Source organism: Canis aureus, chromosome 19, assembly GCF_053574225.1.
Source record: "Canis aureus isolate CA01 chromosome 19, VMU_Caureus_v.1.0, whole genome shotgun sequence".
NCBI classification, from domain to species: domain Eukaryota; kingdom Metazoa; phylum Chordata; class Mammalia; order Carnivora; family Canidae; genus Canis; species Canis aureus.
The window spans coordinates 55228527-55252716 of record NC_135629.1 but is presented as its reverse complement, the minus strand read 5'-3'; the positions used below and the strand labels follow the sequence as shown (position 1 = coordinate 55252716).

The following is a 24190-nucleotide window of genomic DNA, read 5'->3' as shown; positions in this document are numbered from 1 at the left end:
CAGAGGGAGGAAATCCTTCCCTACCCATCTAAGATAACCAAGGTCATACATTGCATATAAGCTGATCCAGTTTCCTGAATTTTGTTTTCTGAATTTTTAAAATTTGGGCCCATTGGTCAAGAGTTCTTAACACATCAAAGTTAAGATTTTTTAAAAAAATTGTTTATTCAAAGGCATGTAACAGCACTGGCTTCCAGTAACTGTGGAGCAGATTGGTTGGACTAAGCCTCCTGCAGAGAACAAATAAAAAATCTGGGCAAAATATTGAAACACAAAACACACACACACACACACTCACTCACTCACTCCTATTTAAAGACACTGCGGTGGGGAGGTGACCAAAGCAGACAGACACTGCCAGGGAGTCCACCCTTGAAAGACTGCTGCCACAGTCAGACCAGTGATTTGAATTTTTGACAGGGGCATGTTCCAGTCCACGAATGCTTAGGTGGCAGAAAGCAGCAGTCTGGTTGTCTTGAAGTGTGAGAGGAGTTCAGAATACTAGGGGGAAATCCTGGAAGACAGAGAGCCACAGAGGGAGCAAGCCCCCAGATCCACCTAGAGTCCATCCAAATCTTTGGCCATCTGACTAAACAACACTTGTGTGGGGAAGACAACAAGGGATTTGGAGAAACACCAGCAGCTCAAAGATGAGCAAACTAAAGAGATTTCAGCTGCTGCTGAAAAAGATATATTTGCATGAGGGACAGGGTTTGAGTCCATCCAGCCAAGATAAATGCTAGTAGGGAGAACACAGCAGAATCCAGAAATTCTACAACATAGCATTCATGATTTCCAGGACCAATAAAGACCATGAGCTATGGGAAGAAATGGCTATTACCCATATCCAAGAAAAATAAAAGTGGAGTCAATTATAACCAAACCAAGATAATCAGGGGGTACAGATAAAGCAGCTACTTTTTAGTATGTCAAGAACTTAAAGGAACATATAGGAATCTCAATAGAGGAGGACAAACCATAAAAAAAAAAAACACGTGGAAATTCTGGAGCTGAAAAGTACAATAAAATGGAAATTTCACTAACTATACTTAACAGCTGATCAGAGATAGCAGAAGAGTGAGTTAGTGAACTCGAAAAGAGATCAATGGAACCTAATCTGAAGAAATGAGAGGGGAAAAAATTGTAGAAAAATGAACAGAACATGCAGTCTAACATATATGTAATTGAAGTCTCAGAAGGAGAAAATGGGAGAGGAAAAAGTTATTTGAAGAATGGCCAAATATCTCTTAAATATGGTGAAAGACATCAACTTATAGATCCAGGAATTTCAACAAAGCCCAAGAATGATAAATACAAAGAAAACTAACTTAGATGTGTCATGGTTAAACTGCTAAACTACAGAAAAAGAAACAGAAAATCTTGAAAGCATCCAGAGAGAAACAACACATTATATTCAAAGGAACAAGAGTATGGATGATACCCATCTTCCCATCAGTGACAAAGATGACCAGAAGATAATGGGATAACATACTTAAAGTGCTGGGGGAAAGCTGTCAATCTAGAATTCTGTATCCAGCAAAACTATTCTTTAAAAAAAGGTGAAATAGGGGATCCCTGGGTAGGTCAGCGGTTTAGCACTTGCCTTTGGCCCAGGGCGTGACCCTGGAGTCTCAGGATTGAGTCCCACAATGGGCTCCCTGCATGGAGCCTGTTTCTCTCTCTGCCTATGTCTCTGCCTCTCTCTCTCTCTCTCTGTGTGTGTCTCTCATGAATAAATAAAATCTTTTAAAAAATTATAAATATGTGAGTAATTACAAAGGACTCTATTGTTACCCTTTTCTTCTCTTAATTTCTTTAAAATACATCTATTTAACAAAAAATTATAACTCTATTGTGTGTTTTTGTAACATATGTAGAGATAATCTATACAATAACAACACAAAGGAATGAAGAGGGGTAAATGGAATTAGACATGCAAAGTTCTTATATTTTACAATATGTAGTAATCTAGTTTGTGAAGATACATTATGTAATCCCTAAGATAATCTCTAAAAAGAAACCCAAAACATACAGTTTAAAAATTAATGAAAAAGCAAATGAAATGCTAAACATATTTTTCCTCAAAAAAAAAAAAAAAGGCAGGTAATAAAGAATGTAAGGAACAAAAAACAGATGAAACAAATAGCAAAATGGCTTTCCTAAATTCAGATATATTAATAATTACATTAAACACTGTAATGAAAAGACAGAAATAGCCTCGATTTAAAAAAAAAAATCCCATATGTTGCCTTTTGAAAAGAAAGTCTATTTTTAAAATTAATTTTATTTATTTATTTATTTATTTATTTATTTATTTATTTATTTGAGAGAGAGAGAGAGAGAAGAGAGAAGGAGCACATGCAAGGATGCGGGGAGGAGGTGCGCAGAGGGAGAGGGAAATGGAGAATCCCAAGCAGACTCTGCACTGAGCACAGTCCCACGTGGGGCTGGATCGCGCAACCCTGAGATCATGACTTGACCTGAAACCAAGAGTTGGATGCTCAACCGACTTAGGCACCAAGATGCCCTGAAACAGTCATAAGAAACAAAGGCACACATAGTGGAAAGTAATAGAATGGAAAACGATATACTGTGCAAATTTTAATCTTAAGCTGGAGTGGCTTTAATGATAAGACAAAATTCCTTCAAAACAAGACATATTGCTAGAGATAATGAGGCAGGAACATTTCACCCAGATAAAATGATCAATTCATCAGGTTGATAGAATCATTATAGAAGTATATGCACCTAGTAGTATAGCTTCAAAATACACAGAGAAAAAATTAGCAGAACTAAAGGAAAAAATAGATAAAGAGTCTCAGTTGGAGATTTAAATACTCTTCTCTCAGTAATTTTGATAGAAACTAAACAAAAATACCAGTGAGGATTTATCTGGGTGACACTATCAACCACAGTGATCTGACATTTATAGAGCACAAAAACCCACACTTGCACATTCTTTTCAAACGTACAAGTAATATTCACTAAGATGGGTCATATTTTGGGCCATAAAATGAGCTCAATATGCTTCAAAAGAATGAATTATATAGAGTACATATGTATTTTAACAAAAGAATAAATCAGAGGTCAGTAAGATGTCTAGAAAAATGCTAAATATTTAGAAAACTTAAAATACCCATTAAAATTTAGAAAATTTAACATAACCCATAGGTCAAAGAATAAATCATAAGAGAAATTAGGAAATATTTTGAACTGAATAACAACGAAAACACCACACATCAAAATTTAGGGATGTATTTAAAGCAGTGCTGTGAGGGAAATGTTTAGCTTTATAAGCAGATTAGAAAGATCTTAAAGCTTAGGAAGCTATAAAAAGATTAGCAAACTAAACTTAAGCAGAAAAAAGGAAATAATAAAGAAAAACATAATGAAGTAAAACTCCACAAACCATGGAGAAAATGAATAGAACCAAAATTTCCCCCAAACTGAAACTTCTTTCCTCCTCCTCCTCCTCCTCCTCCTCCTCCTCCTCCTCCTCCTCCTCCTTCTCCTTCTTTTTTAGATTTTATTTATTTATTTGAGAGAGAGCATGAGTCAAGGGAGGAGCAGAGGGAGAAGTAGATTCTCCCCATGGAGCAGGAATCCCAACTTGGGGCTTGGATCTCAGGGCTCCAGGATCACAACCTGAGCCAAAGACAGATGCTTAACCAACTGAGCCACTCAGGTGCCCCTGAAATTTCTTCGAAAAAGATATGAGCTATAAAGCCATGAAAAGACATGGAGGAAACATAAATTCACATTATTTTTTAAAAAGATTTTATTTCTTTATTTGAGAGAAAGCAAGAGCGAGAGAGATCACAGAGGGAGAGGAAGGGTAGAAGCAGACTCCTCAACAAGCAGGGAGCCCCACATGGGGCTTGATCCCAGGACCCCAGGATCATGACCTGAGCTGAAGGCAGATGCTTCACCAACTGAGCCCCCCCAGGTACCCCTATAAATTCATACTATTAAGTAAAAGTAAATCCAAATGTGCTGGATGATTCCAACAATTCTGGAAAAGGAAGAATTATGGAGATGGTAGAAAGATCAGTGGTTGCCAGAGGCTTAAGGGGAAAAAGGGATGAATCGGTGGGCAGAGAGGATTTTTAAGGCAGAGATACTACTTGATGTGATCCTGTAATGGTGGATACCTGTCATTATACATCTGTCCAAACCCACAGAATGTACATCATCAGGAGTGACTTCTGACGTCAACTATGGACTTTGGGTGATAATAATGTGTTTATGTCAGTGCAGGTTTCATCTACAAATACACCACTCTGGTGGGGAACGTTGATAAAGGGGGAGACTAGGCATGAGTGAGGGCAGAGAGTACATGGAAAACCTCTGCAACTTCTTTTCAATTTTGCTGTGAACCTAAAACTGCTCTAAAAAAGACAAAGTCTTGGAAAAAAAGACTGACAACTTCCCATAAAAGACTGATAAGCAAAAAAAGACTGATAAAAGAAGACAAACCCCAAATTGCCAATATAAAAAGAATGAAATGAGATATACCACTAAAAATCTTATAGAAACCACAATCATAAAGAAGTATCATGGGCGGCCCCGGTGGCGCAGCGGTTTAGCGCCGCCTGCAGACCAGGGCGTGATCCTGGAGACCCTGGATCAAGTCCCACATCAGGCTCTCTGCATGGAGCCTGCTTCTCAATCTGCCTGTGTCTCTGCCTCTCTCTCTCTCTGTGTGTCTATATGAATAAATAAATAAATAATCTTAAAAAAAAGAAGTATCATGAACAACCTTAGCCAATAAACTCACCAACTTAGATCAAATGATTTTCTTTTTTTTTTTTGGAAAAACACAACATACCAAAACTGACACAAGAGGAAATAGAAAATGTGAATGCCATATCCAACAAACTGCATATGTTATTGAAAGCCTCTTTACAAAGAAAACTTCAGACACAGAAACTCTCACTGTTAAAACTGAAATGAAACTGAAATAAAACACTGAAAAAGGAATTAATACACAAATTCCATTGGAAAATACACTCATTTTAGAAGGTCATCAAAACCCTAAGCAAAATTTGATGAAGACATTAGTATTAGGATCAATATTTCTCATGATCACATATGCAAAAATGATACAGAAGATTAACAAATCAAATCCAGCAATATAAAACTAATTAATAAAACTAGTAATTAATAGTGAATAACTAATAAAACTAATAATAACTAATTTTCAACTTTTTTTTTCAACTCCATTCCTCTTCAAATGATTTTTGACAAAGTTGTCAAAACAATTCAACAGAGAAAGGAAAGTTGTTTATTTTTTTTAAGATTTTATTTATTTATTCATGAGAGACACACAGAGACACAGGCAGAAGGAGAAGCAGGCTCCATGCAGGGAGCCCGATGTGGAACTTGATCCCAGGACTTCAGGATCACGCCCTGGGCCAAAGGCAGGCGCCAAACCGCTGAGCTACCCAGGGATTCCCAGGAAAGTTGTTTAAACAAATGATATACCCATATGGGAAGAAACAAACAAATGATTTTTTTTTTTTAATTTAAGAAGTTAAAACGAGAGACACTTGAAGTTAATTTTGCACCCGTCTGACAAAAAGCACGTGCCACCTCACTGGGCCTCTCCGCTGCCCTTTCTGTATCAGAACCCCCATCCTGAAGCCCTGATCTGAGGTCCCTCCCATGAGCAGCAACTGCAGCTGATCCAGTTCAACTCTTCCCAGACAGCACCTGTAAAACAGGATCTCCAAGTGATATGTTTTTTTCCGCAAGGGATCCGAAACAAGAGACGAGCTGGAAGATGAAGACTATTCTTTCTCCTGATGCAGAAAAATTAAACCAACACAAAATCCAACCCAGAGGCCAACATGTCCTCCCAGTCCAACGCCGTGCCGTGTTCAGGTAACTCTCCTCTCTAATCCGAGAGAGAGAGAGAGAGAGAGAGAGAGAGAGAGAGAGAGACAGAGACAGAGAGAGAGAGATTGAGAGAGAGAGAGAGAGAGAGAGAACAGGGCTGGTCTTTAAGAGATGCAATTTCTCCAGATGGTATAAAGTATTTTTAAAGGGCCCAGAGCCAGAACTGGGCTATGGGAGCCTGACTATGGAAAGGGCTTCTTTCCTAAATGGGATCTTTGGTGTTTATCAAAGCTCGAGCTCCAGCTGAAACTCTTCCTGCAGCAGGAACACTTATATGTTTTCTCTACTGTGTGAACTCTCTGATGCCGATTAAAGTTTGATCTTTGAATAAAACTCTTCTCACGGGGACACCTGGGTAGCTCAGCAATTGAGCATCTGCCTTCAGCTCAGGGTGTGATCCTGGGATCGAGTCCCACATCAGGCTCCCTGTGAGGAGCCTGCTTCTCCTTCTTCCTGTGTCTCTGCCTCTCTCTCTGTCTCTCATGAATAAATAAAATCTTAAAACACACACACACACACACACACACACAAACCCTCTTCTCACAGATGGGACATTTATACGGTTTCTTTCCCGTGTGGATCTTCTCATGGTGACGCAATCCTGAGAAGTCGCTAAAGCCTTTCCCACAGTAATCACATTTACAAGGCTTCTCTCCCGAGTGGATCCTCTGATGCTTCATAAAGTCTGAACTCTGCAGAAAGGCTTTTTTGCAGGTGGGGCACTGAAAGTACATCTCTCCGTCTCTCCAGTGTGAGTTCTTTGGTGAAAAACAAGCTGAGAATTCCTGTAAAATGCTTTCCCACACTCCCTGTAAGTGGGGAGTTTCTGGACCATGGGGGCCCTCGGCAGCCGTTTCGGAGAGGTCTCTCTCTTCTCCTCTGGCCACAATAGGGACGGTTCTTCTGGATGGGGATTGGCCAAATGCTGGTTCCCAGAATTCCTTCCTTGGGGGGAGAGCTGGCCCGCTGGCCACTTACCCTGAAGGTTTTCTGGAGCCTCAGGGAGACTGTCCCCTTCTCCAAAGTATCTTGGTTCATCCTCACTGAGGCGGCCACCCAAGGAAGCCGCGAAGGTGCCTCTCCTGACGCTTGACAGGAGACATCAGAAGCTTCCTGGCCCCTACAAATTTCCAAATTCACTTTCTCCTTGTCATTCTCTTGCCTGTCTCCTATGCAGGTGGGTCTTGGGATCTTCTGAGTGACATAAAGGTGCAGTCCCGCCAACTCTTCCCCATACTCTGCTGAATTAGTTAGATCAGACTTGGAATTGGAAATGCCTCCTGAGACTGTTTTCCTGTAGGTCTCCAGCATGAGATCCCAGTCCTGCTCCTTCTGAGTGGAATCCAGGTGCCTCCGCTGCCCCTGCTTGGAGAAAAGAGGCTCGGAAGTCCTGGTGTCTGAGGAGCCTTTCCTCCTGTAGGGCGGGAGGCGGGGCAGCAGCCATCGCTAATTCTTGTTCCACGTCACCCTCCTCTTTCACTGTAGGGCCCGGTGGCTCCAGGGGCCTCAGGACTCATCCTGAAGTCCCAGCTCTGGACATGACTTCCGGATGGTGCTTCACTCCCCCTACTTGGTGACTTGGAGATTCCATCTTCTCTGATAAGATTTCCTGTCCTGGAAACTGGATGCTGCTGATCCACTGTCACAGCCTCTGGGGGTCTCCCTTCAAGCTCGCCACGAGGGTCACTGCCTCCTCTCCGCTGCCTGGATGCTGTTTCCGCACCCACATCTGGATCTGCCCGGGCAGGATGGTCAGGAACTGCCCCAACATGAGGATCTCATGGATCTGCTCCTTCGTGGGAACCTCTGGCTGCAGCCACTGGAATCAGAGCTTCCAGAGTTGTCTCCAGCACCTGGTAACGAAACTGCCTGAAAAGCTGGTGTGCAGTCTCGGGGCTAGAGAGTTCCCCTCGAGAGGCCGCATCTGGTCTGAGAATGGGGAGTCCTCGACCTTCGACAGTGGCGGCAGCAGGAGCAGGTGGCGCCCCAGCTCGACAGGCATCCTCCGGCTTGGCAAGTCCTTTTAGGTGAAGTGTTTCCGGGATGGACTCGTCTCTGGGGAGGACTAAATCTTCACTGAGGCTCTCACAGGTGCATTAGAGAGGGAATGAGAGCCAGTGAGTCTTTAACGAGCATATGAGTAATTTTTTCTCCAACACTGCATATCAGCTCCATGTTAGGCCCTGCTCATGCCATTTCTAATCCCCACAATCCCCCGTCGGGTGCACATCCATCAGCCCTGCGGCTGCTCTCGGGGGCCCAGGCACGACCCCCGGCGGCCACAGCCAGACCGCCCAGCCTGCACACAAATGAACTTTTATTTCTATCCTATATCACACACCAAAATGACTTTTAATTTGATCATAGACATGCATAAAAGCTAAAACTATAAAACTTCTAAGAGAAAACATAGGGCAAATATAGGCAAGTTTCTTAGAATGCAGAAAGTAATAAGTATGACAAGAAGAACTTGATTAATTTGTGAAAGCTAAAAACTTCTGTTCATTAAAAGACTTCAAGAACACAAATCAGGGGATGCCTGGGTGACTCAGTAGTTGAGCATCTGCCTTTGGCTCAGCACGTGATCCCGGGGTCCCGGGATAGAGTCCCCCATCAGGCCCCCCGCAGTGTTTTGTTTTTGTTTTTGTTTTTGTTTTTTTTTTTACATAAAAGCAGGACAATTTAATTAACTTTTGTGAAGGGGGAAGGAGGATTAGCCATGGCCTTCGTTTTACACCATACAGACTACGCAGTGTTGGCCATGGTCAACACCAGCTCATCATTCCACTGAGCTTCTTAAGGCTAAGCCTTGGTTTAATTCTTTAAAGTTGTTTGTTTTGTTTAAGGCCAACTCCAATGTCCGGATCAAACATGAAAAGAGCCCATTCCTCTCTACGGTCCGTGTGCTTGCCTGAAACGACGCAGGTGCCACCCAGAGATCTGCTTGCTTTGGGGCCAAGCGCGAGTCTGCCGGCCGTCTGTGTCCCTGCTTCTCCTTCTGCCTGTGTCCCTGCCCCTCTCCATGTGTCTCTCACGAATAAATAAATAAAATCTTTAAAAATATATATAAATTAAAATTAAAGAAAAATCAGATCAGTGTAGGCAGCAGGCAACTTTCCAGGGAGGCGGATGGACACATTCACCATGAAACAGGGTGTGCATCACACAGAACACCCATTTGTCAATATTAGACAGTCAAGATTTTTGCATTTATAGTATGTAAATTTTAACCTGAAAAACCCTATAAAAATATAATAACGGAGTGGAGGACGGGGGTTGTGGGTTTAAATGGCACCAGAACGGCAGAGTGATGATAAGTATACAGTCTGGTGATAGCTGCACCCGGTTCATTATACTGTGTGTTGATTTTGTAGATGTGCGAATTTTCCACATTAAAAAATTAAATGAAAAACCACCGGGCAATCAATTTTCAGCCCAAAAGAAGAAGTGCACGCATATTTCATCACTGCCTTTCTCCACATGCTCTGGTTTGCCATGTTAGCAGCCCTTGGAGATGAGAGCAGTAGGTCAGGTAGTCCTTCCAGAAGGTGTGAGGCTGGATCCGAGGGACCCCCACACCCCGCAGCACAGGGGCAGCAGCGGGGAGGCCCGGGGGCTGGCCCCACCGACAGGGCACCAAGCAGTCACATTCAGCGTGAAGTTTGGGAATCGCTAAATTCTGCTTTTCCTCTTCTCTGCGCAGCTGGTCAGGCTCCTCAGGGATGACAGTCACTGGAGACCCGGGGACACACCCTCGCAGGTACGAGTGCGGGTCTGCGCTTCTGCTCTCACCTTGAACTTGCAACAGGAACTGGAAATCTTTCAGTGGCTGTCATCCCTGCCTGCTCTATCAGCTTCACTTGTCCTCTCTCCTGTTTTTCTGCCCAAGGCCTGGGCCTGAGCATTCTTTCTCGGATATGAGCCACTGCCCAGCTTGAGAGGTTGGCCCCACGCTCCCTGCGGCTCAGAAATGCACCCAGTGTGTTGTCTGTAAGCCAAGCTGGTTTCATTGGCCATCTGGTCCCAGATGAAGACACGCTTGAGGAACGAAGTGGCCTCTCCAGACCTCGGAAAAGGCACATCCGACCTGGGGACGCTGCCGGGGACACTCAGCAGGGGGAGCCTGTGCGAGCGTCAGTGAGGGGCAACGGGGACCAGCGGGGACCAGGGCACAGCAGCCTGGATTGTGCGGGCCTGGCCCAATGAATGGATCTGCCCCCGGGCACAAAGGGAAGAGGCTTCTGTTTACAGGAAAAATACTCCGGTTGCCTAGTAACCAGTAATGACAGGAAAGGAAACGCAGAAAAAGCTGAGGGCACTTCTGGGCCCTGCTCCTGGCCCGCGCTGACTCACCGCGACCTGAAGCAATCTCCTTTCTATTCCTGTTCCGCCCTGGGCCTGGCGGAGGGGTCACCTGCCTTACGTAGGCCCCGCGGGATTAGAAAACATCTTGTGTCGGGGGACAGGCAAAGAGCAAGAGCAGCAGTTTTCCGTTTCCCTCCTTCTGATTGGTCAGTTAACTTCCCCTTCGGGGAGACCCTGGGCCTTTGCCTTTTCCTTTTGGGGGAGACACCTCAAGCTCACGTGGCGGCAGCTGGATGGCACCAGGCTCCCTTGGCCCCCGAGAAAGCAATTCCTGTCCGTGTGTTGTCGTCCCCCCACCCCACACCCCGTGAACAAGAAGCGACAAGTCCAGAAGGCTCTCAAAGGGTACGGGTTGTTTCAGACCCCGGCTTCTGCCCCGACACTTGTGTTGACACTCGGAGTGGCATGACGGTGACAAGGGAGATCGTGTCCACTCGCTTCTCTTGGATCCCATCCCGTTTGAGTGCAAGGTCTAAGGAGCCAGCGATGTGAGCTTTAGGTTCTGTCCGCATGACACCCGTGGGCCTGGGGCCTGGGGCAAGGGCTGGGCCCCCACGACAGCCCAGCTCAGCTCCAGGCACCCAGACCACCCAACCCTCCCTCGTAGGTTTGGAGAACTTAAAGTCCGTCTCCTCCTTGCTGAAAAGTGCATTCATTAACGCTCCGCGATGGTACAAACCACATCCTCTCTTGCTCTCGGATCACTGCTAAGGCACCCACCAGCGGCCACAAGCGGGGCTCCCAGCCCCGGGCCCTGCTAACATCGGGCCAGGCTGTTCTCTGGGTGGGGGGGTGCATCCTGGGCACTGTGGGGTGCTGATCAGCAACCCTGGCCCCCACCCACTGCACACCAGGAACCTCCCTCTGCCCGGAGTCTCCAGACCTCGTGAATGTGCCCTGGGGGACAGGATCGCCCCGATGGAGAGCCACCCTCTAAGCCAAGGGCAGTGTCTGAGAAAGGAGCTGGCCTTGAGAAAAAGGGATGGGCCACCAGGTGAGGAACAGGAAGAAAAGGCTTCCCACTGTTTCTGGGAGCCGAGCCTCAACTTCCAGCAAGGGCGGCCCATGACTCCCCCTTTGCCTAAACCGTCTGGGTGCCCTGTTATGCCCTCAGTTTTCTTTTCTTTTTTTTTTTTCTTTTGCAGCAACGAACTTTGAAGGATCAGAGCTGGCTCTGAACTACTCTGGAATAAAGTATCGACAGAATTCAAATTCCTTTTTCTGTTGGTAAGAACTGGGCTTCTGTTCCTGTTTTCTGCTCAGGGGCCAAACATTCGCTCACTGTCCAGCAGAGGAGCAGGCCCGAGCCCTTCAAGTTGGCCATCTGCAGGGCTCTAGGGGGCGCAGGGGGTGGGGACCCTGAAGGCTACTCGGATCTCCAAGGACAGCGGTCTTTCCCCGTGGCAATGGGGCAGCACCCACTTACTTTCCTCTTAAAGAGACAGGATTTGACTATTAATATAAAAATTGTCCGAACTAAGGTTATGGTTACCTCCGCTCACATGTGGTCTGGTGGTCTGATTTTAGTTGCCACTTAATTCAGGGGGGAGAACGTGAATTAAAAAACTCACGCATCCCTGGGTGGCTCAGTGGTTGAGTGTCTGCCTTCGGCCCAGGGCGTGATCCCGGGTCCTGGGATCGAGTCCCTCATCGGGCTCCCTGCAGGAAGCCTGCTTCTCCCTCTGCCTGTGTCTCTGCCTCTCTTTCTGTGTCTCTCATGAATAAATAAAATCTTAAAAAACAACTCACCCAGCCTTCACTGACATTTTCACCCAGCAAATATGTTTTTGGCAGGCAACCCGATTCCACCACTTCTCAGTAATCACTTAAATGCCACCAGACTTGGTCTCTAACAAATCCCAAAGGGAACCTCTCTCCCCCAAACCTGCTGCTTCTTCAGTGTTTCCTAACCACTGGACTAGTTCGAGTCATGGGGCATCTCCCTAGGCCTCAAGGCCATGTCTAACCAGTGACCCAGCCCTGATGGCTCCACTGGGGACCACCTCCCAGGGACCTAGTGGAACCCCTGCCTCCTCCTCTTGTTCTGGAAGTTCTGGGTCTGCCTCCAGAGCGGCGCTGCATGTTCTACATCAAGGACTACCGGGCATCTGGGACCTTCTGGTGTCAAGGGCCTATGTGGTCCCTTGGGAAGGTTGAGTATCGTTACCAGATGGTTCCAGGCGTGCCCTTCACGCTCATGAGGCAGCTCAGCCTGGTCTGGATGACCCAGACCTTCTGACATGAAGACTGTCTGCTCAGAGCTAGCCTGAGGGCCCTGCTCTGTGGACCACACCCCAGGAACAGTCACCTGGCTCTCTCCCTACTTCCCAGCCTGCTGTTGCGTCTTAGCTCCATCATAGAAAAGACACAGCAGCCTTCATCACATACGTAAGGCTAAGGCTACAAGTTTGGAACAAATACGAAGGCGGTGGGCACACCGTATGGGCACAGACTGTGGCCTCAGACTACCGAGTTCAGATCTTAGGGCTGTCACTCGCTGTGGTGGCCTCAGTTTCCTTATCTGATGAAGGGGTGGGGAAGATGAAGCTCAATGATGGGGTGGGGGTGCCCGCCCTGAGCCTGGACCCCGGCGGGTGCCTGATAAATAAAATGTGACCTGGTGGGAAGGAGTGAGGGGAGCGAGGGCCCCCCTGGACATCTGCAGTGGCACAAGCCAGCGATGCAGGGCAGCGTTAATTGTACCCCAGACTCTGGGCAAAGTAGTAAATGCGTGTGATCTTACGTAACGCTTCAGGAAGCGACGCCCTTATCATCCTCGTTTTGCTTTTATTTTGAAAATTTTGTTTATTTAAGTCATCTCTGAGTCATCTCTTCCCGCAACGTGGGGCTCGAACTCACAACTCAAGAGGCGAATGCCCTGCCGACTGAGCTGGCCACCCTCATTTTAGAAACAACGACAGACAGACTGAGGCTCAGAGAGGTCAAGCGGGAGCCTGAGGCCACACAGCCTGAAGCGGCAGAACTGGATTTGAACTGGGTCTTCTTCCTTTAAGGCAAGGAGGCCCCAACGTGTAAGACTCCCGAGTCTCCCCACCGTGTGTAGCACACACGGGCCCCGTCGTCTCCTTCCCAGGGAAGTGGCCCTTCCACCCCAAGGAGAGAGGACTCCATACTATCAGGAGCAAGTTCTGCATAATTGAGCTTCTGTGACTGGAGCTGTGAACTAACTGAAATGGTCCAAGTGCAAGAATCAGACGGGTCCGGGCTGCACACGTACGTGGGGCCCTTCCTATCAGGTTCAAGTGGAGAAGTGGCTCCATGCCCCTCGGTAACCAGAAGGGACTTGTTCATAACGGCCCTGACGACCACCTCCCTCCATCTTTCCCCATGAGCGCCTAGAAGGCAGAGTGGATCTCAGTAGGGAGCACCCCAGGGTGCTCCCCTGCCCAGCTGGGCACACTCTCTCTTCCAACCTCACGAGCTCCTCGGCCCCCGCTCCCCATCCGCTCGGGCATGCTCGGTCCTCCAGCCCGCCCCATCCTGCCTCCGCTTTGCATACACTTCTGCTGGCCCTCCATGGAGAAAGCCAGGCTTCCTCTCACTTCGGTCACAGTGCTTAGGCGGGATGGTCACCTGACCCCTCAGGCACCCCCAGTTCAATCCAAATGGCTTGCAGTGTGCGGGGTCCGAGCCCAGGCCTGCGGGACCATGGGCTGTGTGGGCCACCACGCTGTGCTGCCTCCACCAAATACACATCTCTGCAGAATCGAGGGCGGCCAGCGTGGCTACAGGGGTCCCAAGTGGCAGTGGCGAGGTGGGTGGTGGCCATTCTGGCATGGAGGGCCACCGGAGGCTGGGGCTGGTGTCCCCGCGGGCACCACAGCAATGGTGAGGACAGGGCTGACGGCGCCTGCCAGGCTGGGATAGATGTGACCCTGGAGAGCAGGGCTGAGGCTAGTGTGGAGTGTGGTGAGGACCTCAGAGTCCCCCCTACCCCCATGACAGCTACAGCAGAAGGGTTCTAGGGGTGGGGAGCTGCCGCCAGCAGCTTCAGAGTGGCCCCAAGTCACACTGTGCACAGCGATTAAAACCTGCCATCAAGTCACCTAGCATAGGCTCCCCGGCCTCAGCACTGTGGTCACTGGAGCTGCATCATTTTTGGCCGTGGGGGGGCCTTCCGTGGCCCTGTGTGGGGGGACGCGCTCAGCAGCGTCTTGGCTTCCCTCTACTTGATACCAGGAGCACTCCCAGTTGTGAAAAACAAATGTCCTCAAGGGGACAAGGTCAATGGGTGAGAGGCACTGCTTTGCCTTTTCTGGAACTGCTCATGAACTATAATGCACACAGAGCTTGAGAAGCCCTGCTCTGAGCCACCATTCTCCCCCTCCCCCGCTCCAGACATTTGGGGCCAGAATGTTCTCTGGGGGCTGTCCGGGGCACTGTGGGGGGTGGAGAGGCATCCCTGCCCCCCCACCCACTCCATGACTGCAGCACCCACTGTCAGTCAAGACAACCCAAAATGACACCACCAGTGTTCCCTGAGGGTCAGAGTCACCCCTTTGAGAACCACTCATCTAGAACCACGGTCTTGCTATGCCTGGTATTTCTAGACTAACCAAGCCATCCGTTCTCCGCTCGCTGCCCTCAGTTCTGCTTCCTGCCTCCCAGTTGTGCACCATTGGCTCCTGGACCAGCCGGTCCTCAAGAAAACCAAGCCTTCAGAGCGCCCCCTACAGCCTGAGGGAGAAGGAGCAAGGCGGGGACCAGGGGACCAGGGGACCAAGGTGGCCAGAAGCTCCCTCCTCCAGGGCAGAAGCTTGCTGGAGCTTGCTGTCCCCACCCCGCCCTGGACGGTGCTGCCTGGTGACAAGGACACTTCCGGCTCCCAGAAATGGCCAATAAGCACCAGCGACGGGCAGCACCTCCGTGACTGGCTCAGGCCAAGCGGCTGGCTTTTCTCCTGCTGTCAACATCACACCCGGGGCCTTTCCAACTGACCCCCCTACTCCTCTCCGGTCACCCTTAACTTCACAGAGTTGCAAAAGCAGAGAAACGACCGAGCTGAAAAGCAGGAACCTCACCTAACACGGCAGCACTGGAGGGGCCCTTACACATCCAGCCAGCCCAGCGGGGCGAAGGGACCCAAAGATGTTAAGCGCTTTGGGTCTCTAATCTCTAAGATGTTAAGGGACCCAAGCTGCAAGGCCTGATGTGGGGGAGGTATCTCCAAGGGGAAATTTTTGAAGTGATCCACTTAAAAGAACATTTTTAAATGAGGTTACAGTTCCTGCAAAATGACTTGCCTAAACTGGGACTGGGTATAAACTAATTTTCTGGAATGCGGAGTAGCGTTTTCTTTGGAAGGGCCGATCTTTCTCAGTGCAAACTGAACTCCAGCTATCCTGCTGCTACAGGTTACAGGAGGAATCCTGTATTCCCATTAATCTTCTGGGGAATCTTTGTGTAAGTCAGAACTTACTCATTTTGATTCCACTAACACTTGACGTAACTGGAGCTTAATTATTGCATCTGATAGGGCGGGTGACTAACGAGCTGGCCATATATATATATAAATCTATGACTTGCTTTTGTTTGTTCTAGAACACCAGTGACATCCCATCATAAGTTTTGGCGTTAGCTGGAGAGCTGGCACCAAAGTGCAGCGGACATTTTCTCGGGGCACTCGGCTACAGAGTGAACTGCCCTTAAAAAAAATAAAAATAAAAATAAAAAAAAAAAAACACCAATCGGTACAACTAAAGCGAATCTCACCACGGAGCTGTCTGACTGACCACGGGCGCTGTGCTCTGATACAGGCGGCACTTCTGCGGTTGCTGCTGCCTTAGTCACACAGATTGCATTCGAGACGAACAAGGCAGGATCAAGTCCCCCACCAAAAACCTGCACTGACTAACATTTCCCAATTTATAGCCCTTGCTGGTGGGCGGGGCGGGAAGGGCGGTGCAGAGAACTGGGAAAGAAATGTGTCACCAGCTTTGAATGAAGTTCAGGGGCAGTGTTTACCCAAGCAACGAGCCCTGGTAAACAGTCGCTATCTCTGGCTCGCTGAGGAGGAGGTGGGGAGTGACCCTGTTTTGAGCAAAATCCACCCGGGGGCTGCGAGGTGCCCATCCACGGGGTGAAGGGCTCCGCTGCTGCCAGTGGGAACACACCTGCTGCCCCAGGAAGCCTGCTCTGCTCGTCCCCCGGAGGGTCACCTGAGTACCCGACTTCTTAACAGGAGTAGCAGAGAATAGCAAAGAACCAGAAGGCTCTGGGTGCAGTTTCCATCACCAGCCAGGCTTCTGTGTGAATAGTGTCATGTGTGGCCCGCTGGGTTCAAGTCCTGGATTTTCTGAAATGCTCCAGCGGCCGCAATGGAAACATCAGGCTGGAAAGCGCTGGAGAAGCAGGGTGGCCAGGTAATGATTTTGCAAACACGAGGAGTTAGATCAAAAAAGAAATTCCACTCGAGGCTGAAAGAAGTCTCCAGTTGAGCAGTCGACGACATAGTCAAATGGCTAAAAGTTTTTTTGTTTTTGTTTTTTGAGGTTTTTTTTTTTTCTCCTTCCATCAGTCCCTCTTGCTTTCTACAGGATGAGACGTCAGAACGACAGCGTGTTTTCCTCCAAGTGGACCCCAGGTGGACCCGGGTCTACCTGCCTTGGCAAATCAGACTCAAACATAATTTCATCAGAGGAAAATATATGCAGATGTTCAATTAAAACCTGGAGCCCGCAGTCCTGGCGCTCTTTGCCGGCCCTCATTGTTTGCTGAGTAACAACGGTTGCCAGGGACAACGCAGTCCACTCCCGTCTCTAAGAGCCTGTTGCTGGGCAACAGCAAGAATACTTCCCAAACCAAACAATGTCATCCCCGGAGCAATCCCCTCTATCTCACATTAACCAGATCTAAAAAAAAACCCTCCCAAATATGTAATCTATTATTTTCAGAAGCCCTAAGAGAAAGGCAAATAATCTCTTCTCTATAGTAACCGAGGGGGAAACAGTTTACCATATTTGTTCTGAAATAACAAAACCCGAGAAGGACCAACTCTCCCCGCAGTCAGCATCATGGCAGGGACTTTGACAGTCCTTCCTCGGGCTGGGAGGAGAAAGTGCCTTTTTCTCCAAGAGGAAAGAATTTATTTATCATCGGGCAAACAATGTGGGATATTCATAGCTGCACACGGGTTTTCTGGGCAGTGATTATACAAACTGAAACAAACTGGGGCTTGAGCTATTTGAAAAAGATGTAAAAAGAGAGGAGTGGATACCTAGTTTAAAAGACTTTTGAAAATGTCATGTACAGATAAATAGGTTGCAAACCAAGTCGTTGACTCAGCATTAGAAATGCCTCCTGGGACTCTGCGGAAGGAACCTACAGCATCTGGCGTCCCTGTGCCTGTGCTCTTCCTGCCTCACGCAGCAGGAGGAGGAAGAAGAGGAAGCCAGGCCTGGGAAGCACAGGGACACACAGCCCCGGAAAGAGGTGACAGGGACGTCCCTAGCATTGGCCAATCTTGACCCATAGAGGGGAAAAAAACAAAAAAAAAAAACCAAAAACCAAGCTAACCTCAGAGCCAACCCAGCCTTGGCTCTGTCCAGAGCAGTTTGGGCTTTGGAACTTGGAGGGGAAGAGGACAGCACCCCATCTTACAGGCGGAGGGCAGTGTTCTCAGGGGATGGTCTTCTTGGGGGTGGGAGTGGGGGGGAGCGTGGCCAAGCATCTGAAAACACGTTGGCAGAATGGGAAGCACGTGGCTGCGTCTTAGGTTGTAAAGGCACCGGGTGCTAATAGATTTGGGCCCCGGTACGTGTACCCTCTTAACTCTCAGCCGAGGTTTGGCCTCTAACCAAACCTGGTCTTGGAGATAGATGCGGCCGACACCAAGAAACCTTGTTCTCCTAAGATAGCACCCAGGAGTTGTCCTTAGAATAGACTGGTTGGAATGGATGCGTCTCCTTGAGAATAAGGGGGGGCAGGTGCCAAGCTGTTAAAATCTGAACCTGGGCTCCGGGGAGATGCAGGATTTGAAACCAGACTCCTGGGAGTTAACAGGTGGCGGAGAGGAAACAATGATCTCTAGCCGGCAGGTGAGATCACCAGCAGCCAAAAGCACGGGAGTCCCTGCTTCCACCGTCTGGGGGACACTGCTGATTCTGCCTAGATGCCCCAGCTGAAGGAGACTCTGACGCCCGCCGTGAGGGACAAATACTCGGAGGCAGCGCCAGTAGGGTTTGCTAATGGGTTGGATGTGGAGCTTGAGAGAAAGGAGTGGGGAGCACTCTGAAGTTGAGTTTGAAAGATGTGAGGTGTGAGAGGCTCTCAGACACCAAGTTGGGATGCTGAGAAGGTCAGCAGATCCATACGTGAAGACCCGAGGGGCAGGAGGTAGGCTGGAGCCACCAGTGTACAGACGACCTGGGCTAGAGTATTCGTATACAGATGTAGAGGTATAGTCTAGGATGCAGATTGGAGCCAGCAGTGCGTAGGTGACATGGGCTGGAGCCATCAGCATGTCGATGGCCTATTTAAGGCGGTGAGCCTGGCTGAGCTCATCAAAGGAGAGCAGAGAAGAGGCCTCGAGCTGGGCTCTTTGGTTCCTCACCATTTAAAGATCCTAAAGAGGAGGAAATCCAGCAAATGAGACTGAAAAGAAGTATGAGCAAGTGGTGTCCTGAGTGTTGACTGGATTGGGGGCTGAGATTTGGCCACTGGCTGGATCGCTGTGACAGGACAGAGCGGTTGCCGGGGAACCCTGTAGGCAAAGTCCACAGAGACTGACATGGCTTCAAGAGTGACCAAGAGTTGCGGAACTGGGGACCCCAGGCACACACAGCTCTTGAGACATCTCTGCTGGCAAGAACGGGAGAGGAAGGGGATGGCCACTGGAAGGGGGAGTTCCGTTGAGAGAGGATTTCTGAAATGGAAGAAGTCACAGCAGCTGTGCACTGGGATGGGCAGGACCCAGTGGGAGAGAATGGACGCCCAAGGGGGCGGCGGTAATTGCTGGTGGAGTGGTGTCATGTGGATGGGATGGGATGAAGAAATCTTGCAGAAGAGAGGAGGGGTTGGCCAGAACTTGCACATGGACGTTAGTCCACCAGCCCAGGACAGAAGGCAGAGCTTCCACCCAGATTCAGGGAGGTAGAGTGCCCCCAAGTCACCAAGGGGTTATCCCAAACCCACAAATCTCTGGGAGCTCCCAAGCCCCAATCCCATCCCTCAGCCATGGGATCCCCATGTGATGATCCCAGGCCCCTCCTAAGTCTACTGAAGCCCCCAAGAGGTAAAGCGCTGGCCCCTGCCAGGCTGCTGCGAGGCCTAGAAGGCTGGAAGCCATGGAGTGAGAACTGGACATCGTGCAGGATGACTCAGGTCTACAGATCTCACATTAGAGTCTCCAGCAGAGCCCAGGCTGGGAAGGGTGAGCTGGAGCCCACAGACGGCCTCCCTGGGCCCCAGGCTTCAGGGCTCCATCTGACCATGCAAGGAAGGCTCTGAAAGTTTGCATTTCCCCCAAATTCCTATGTGGGAACACCTGGTGCCCAAGGTGTTAGGAGGTGGGGTCTTGGGGAGGGGTTAGGCCCCGGGGGGGGGGTGGGGGGGTGGAGCCCTGGTGAATGGGATGAGGGCCCTTGTCACAGAGATCCCAGGGCGCTCCTTCTGTCCTGTGAGGACACAGGGAGAAGTCCGCGACCCAGAGGAGGGCCCTCACTGGTCATGCCGGCACCTCATCTCCAAACTGGGAACAGTACATTTCTGTGGTTTAGAAGCCTGCGGGCCTGTGGTATCGTTAGGGTGGACTGAGCCAGCCCCAACTCGCCCCCCACCCTGTGGTCCCCCACACAGCCTTACAGGACCCACCCTTCCATGTCTGCGCCCCACACACAATCGGCTCTTTTCATTGCCTTCTTGAGGATGATGATACGCCTCTTTCCAAATCCACCAGGGTCTGATCTTTCCATGTCCTGCTATTGCTAGAGATCAGCTCTAATTTGCCACATTTTTCTGCCGTGTCAACGTACAAACATGAGAACTTAAATAAAAAGTCCTAGAGTCACACTGAAAAACAAAAGTGTATTTCTTGCTAAGCCAGGCTTGAACTATGCAAGATGACCAAGAAATTTAATGTAAGATAAACAAGTGCGGCCGGGAATCCTGCTGTAAGCAGAGGCCTGCAGCCTCGAGCGAGCACCCTGGGCCCCGCCGGTGAGTCGTGTGCCCTCACCTGCTGGAGGGACCACTCGCTGCCTCCAGTGGCCCTAGGTCTCTGCAGGACAGCGGCACGTCGAGGTCCCCGGGACTGAGAATCTAGTCCAGACCCCGTCAGCAGAACCCGGGGATCTCTGAGGAAATGAAAACGAAGCAACAAAAGGCAGGATTGGAAGTGTTTATCCGACCTGTCACCTTCCTCCTCATCTCAGTCTCTGATGTCCTGTCCGAAGGAGAACAAAAGGGACATTCTATTTCTGTCTCCCCGAAAGTGTCAACTCCGACGCAAAACAGTTTAAAAAAATATTAAACTCATTACTCTAATTAAACCCAAAAAGAGAAATCTGGGAGATATTTTAGGTTTTTAGGCTAACCCGAATTAATTCTAAGAAGATACATCAAAACCGATTCCATTTTAGAAAAGCATTCTAATGAAAAGGTGGGGAGGGGCGATGTTTTGTTTTGTTTTTTTAATTTAAAAAGGTGCCATAAAACCTTGAAGATATTTCAACTGGCTTTCCTGTTGCATAAAGATTTGCGATGGGCCCTCGTCTTCCTCAGCAGCAGCTCTCGGCTGGCGTGTGGCTGGCAGGACTTGGGGGCATGAGACCAGGGAGACCAGGGAGCTGCACTGTCCTGCACAAATGCCCGGCTTTGTGGGTTTCTGGTTTTGGACCTCCATTGCTGGCTCCATATTAAGTCAGCTCGTCTAGCAGAGCAAAAGATAATTTTGGAAAAAAAAAAAACTGGCATAAAATGTCCTAGCTCTGCTTAGAAGGTGGCAAGAGCCACAGAGAGGAGTCCTCTGAAATGTAACTCAAGTAACGGTGAGCGGTCTCCCCTCTCAACCCCCACATCGTGTTCCAAATGTGGACCCGGACGAGGGGCCACCCCTCAAGTCCTCCGAGGTCCGATGCTCCTTCCAGTTCTCCTTGCTTCTTTCTAGAAGTCTCGGGGCTGATGTCGCCTGGCTGCTGCGTGATCTTGACCGGCGCTGCATCTGAGAAGCATTTATGACTACTTCAGTGGGATTTTTCAAAAGATAACTATTTGAGAGATGTCCATCCAGATGAAATTCGAAACTACTGGGATATAGGAAAAAAAGTCAGGCTGATGGGATGCCTGGTGGCTCAGCGGTTGAGCGTCTGCCTTTGGCTCAGGATGTGATCCTGGAGTCCCGGGATCAAGTCCCGCATCGGGCTCCCCGCAGGGAGCCTGCTTTTCCCTCTGCCTGTGTCTCTGCCTCTCCCTGCCTGTCTCTCTCTCTGTGTGTCTCTCATAAATAAATAAAAATCTTAAAAAAAAAAAAAAAAGAAATTAAACGTGGATGGCTGACGTCCGTGGTGTGGCTGACCGGCCCTCCCTGGGGAGCTGAGGCCTCTCCCCAGCTCTCACTACTCCGCACCTGCGGGGATACAGGACGCCAGCGGAAAGCTGCCAGATTCCTCCGTCTCTAACACAGAAAAGGTGTGCATTGTGTCCTCGCTTGTGTGTGACTGTGGCCAACCACACGAGGACTTCCTGAGACAGGCCTGTCCAGAACCTGGGGGGCTCTGGGCGGCCCCCCAGTCAAGGTCAACACTCCCCCAGACAGAAGGTGGAGTTGGGGCAGCCCCACCCAAAGCGGCCAAGGTCGGCACCCGGGGGTAGGCAGGGTGCACCCAGGGCCGGCGCTTGCGGAGACAGAGAAGCATCGAGGGCCCAGCGCCCTTCGAGCAGCTCCCTCCTCCGGGACAGCACCTCCCTCCCCTGCAGTGCACAATGAGGGGGAGCGCCGGGGGGCCTGCACGTCCCCCCCCCCCACACACACACAGCACAAGCAACGCCGTGACACCGTCTAAATACGACGCACTCCCGCACCCTCCACTTTCTAGCGGGCCACCTACAGCCAGGGGCTGAGGGCTTGCAGAGCTTCCGTCTGTCCGCAAGTGGAAGAGAATGGACTCGTCTGCCTCTGTGGGTCACTGCGCTAAAGCAAAGGAGGCCGACAGAGCGGGTGTCTGAGCGCCTGCCCCCCACGCAGTAAGTGCTCAATAAATGTCCCTTAACGCCGTTGTTGCAACTCATTCCATTTGAAGGTAGCCAAGAGCATCTGCTGAGTTCTGCCCATTGAAATATCTGAAACTCCAAGAGCAGTGATACGCTTTGCTATTTGTGATTTCAAAAACAAATAAGTGTGGGAGGCGCCTCTGGGAACGCCTCGTGCTGTGTGCTATATTCATTCCAGGGCATATTTGTGGGGTTTGTCATTTTGGCCAATGCTTCACACTCCTTTCTCTCCCAGCATCGAGCCAGTGTAGCAGCTCTCCTTCCAACTTACTATTGCTGCCCGGCTGTTGATGCAAAATTACATTTTTTTTTAAATTTTTATTTATTTATGATAGAGAGAGAGGGAGAGAGAGAGGCAGAGACACAGGCAGAGGGAGAAGCAGAGGGAGAAGCAGGCTCCATGCACCGGGAGCCCGACATGGGATTCGATCCCAGGTCTCCAGGATCGCGCCCTGGGCCAAAGGCAGGCGCCAAACTGCTGCGCCACCCAGGGATCCCACATTTTGTCATCGTCCCTCTTCCCTTCTCAGGAATCCCTCCCGTCCTTCCATGAGACCTCAGAGCGTGTACAGGACATTTTCTATGGCCAAGCAACTCTCTGATTGCTTGCAAAATGGGGACTGATGCAGACGTGTTTAGAGCTGTCCTTCCTGGGGTAGAGAGAGAACTGGTGGGGTTTCCTTAATTCCCCAGAAGGGGATCCTATTTGCTTTCTCTTTGCTACAAGTTTCTGGGGTTTGCAGCATTAAACTGGTCGCTTTGCCAATCCCTTCTCGGGCACGGATTAGGAGGGGTGATGTCTCCTGTAGTACTGAGCATGCCCGAGGGGGGTGGATGCAAAGCCCCACAGCACTGGTGGCAGGCGAAGAGGGGGTGGTTCCTGCCCAAGAGCAGGGTCAGTCTCTGAGCATCCCTCAAAGCCTAGGACATGTCTGAACCTGCATGGTCAGGGGATGGAAAGCTAGCTAGGAGAGGTGGCTGGTTTATTCATCCCTCAGAATTTACCCCATAGAAACACATATGTCCAAAGAGGCAAATGGCCAACCACTATACACCAATGTTCGTAACAGCAGGATTCATGGGAGCTCCAAAGTAGAAACAACTCAAATGTCCATCAGCTGATTAAACAAAATGTGGCCTATCCATACAATAGAATGTTATTCAGCCATAAGAAAGGGGGAAGCTCTGACTCACGCCATTGTGTGAATGGACCTTGAAAACGTGACACTCAGGCAAGAGGGCCAGACACAAAAGGCCACGTCCCATATGATTCCCTTTATGTGAAATGTTCAGAACAGGCGAACCCACAGACAGTGGGTCAGCGGGTGCCAGGGCCTGGGGGAGGGGGCCAGGGGTAACTGCTAATGGGGATGGGGCTTCTTTTTTAGGGTGATGGAAATGTTCAGGTGTTAGACAGTGGTGACGGTTACATAACCCTGAGGATATAGTGAAGCCCACTGACTTATACACTTTAAATGGGCCAACTTTATGGTAAGTGAAATATATCTCAGTTAAGCTGTAAAAATAAGGTATATATGGGTAACATTACTTGTTAGTGGTGGCATTACTTGAAGTCACAAAAAATTGCAAACCACTGAAATATTCAATAGTGAAATCATTAAATAAATGATAGTGCTTCCTTGCTATGATGCCATTGAAAAGCATGAAGTACATTCTGTAAGAAAGATCTCCAAGATAT

General features: G+C 49.2%; 1 protein-coding gene, 1 long non-coding RNA gene and 1 pseudogene across 5 annotated transcripts in view; 1 reads left to right on the top strand and 2 right to left on the bottom strand.

The window, feature by feature from the left end:
* The window catches only part of RFX2 (regulatory factor X2), a 97142-nt gene that overhangs the window by 45537 nt on the left and 27415 nt on the right, over nucleotides 1-24190 (bottom strand). The window contains exon 1 of one of the 4 annotated variants that reach the window (XM_077860302.1): nucleotides 16398-16993. The exons of 2 other annotated variants lie outside the window; for them this stretch is intronic. The gene's annotated coding sequence lies outside the window, so the exon portion shown is untranslated. Of the gene's footprint in view, nucleotides 1-15996; nucleotides 16016-16397; nucleotides 16994-24190 lie in introns of those variants that run through there. One more of the 4 variants, XM_077860301.1, reaches the window with a different exon arrangement.
* Nucleotides 5344-10881, bottom strand: LOC144290753 (zinc finger protein 18-like; annotated as a pseudogene).
* Nucleotides 9536-11965, top strand: LOC144290755 (uncharacterized). The gene is made up of 3 exons (XR_013358304.1): nucleotides 9536-10409; nucleotides 11118-11257; nucleotides 11409-11965. It is a non-coding gene; the product is annotated as an uncharacterized LOC144290755 (long non-coding RNA).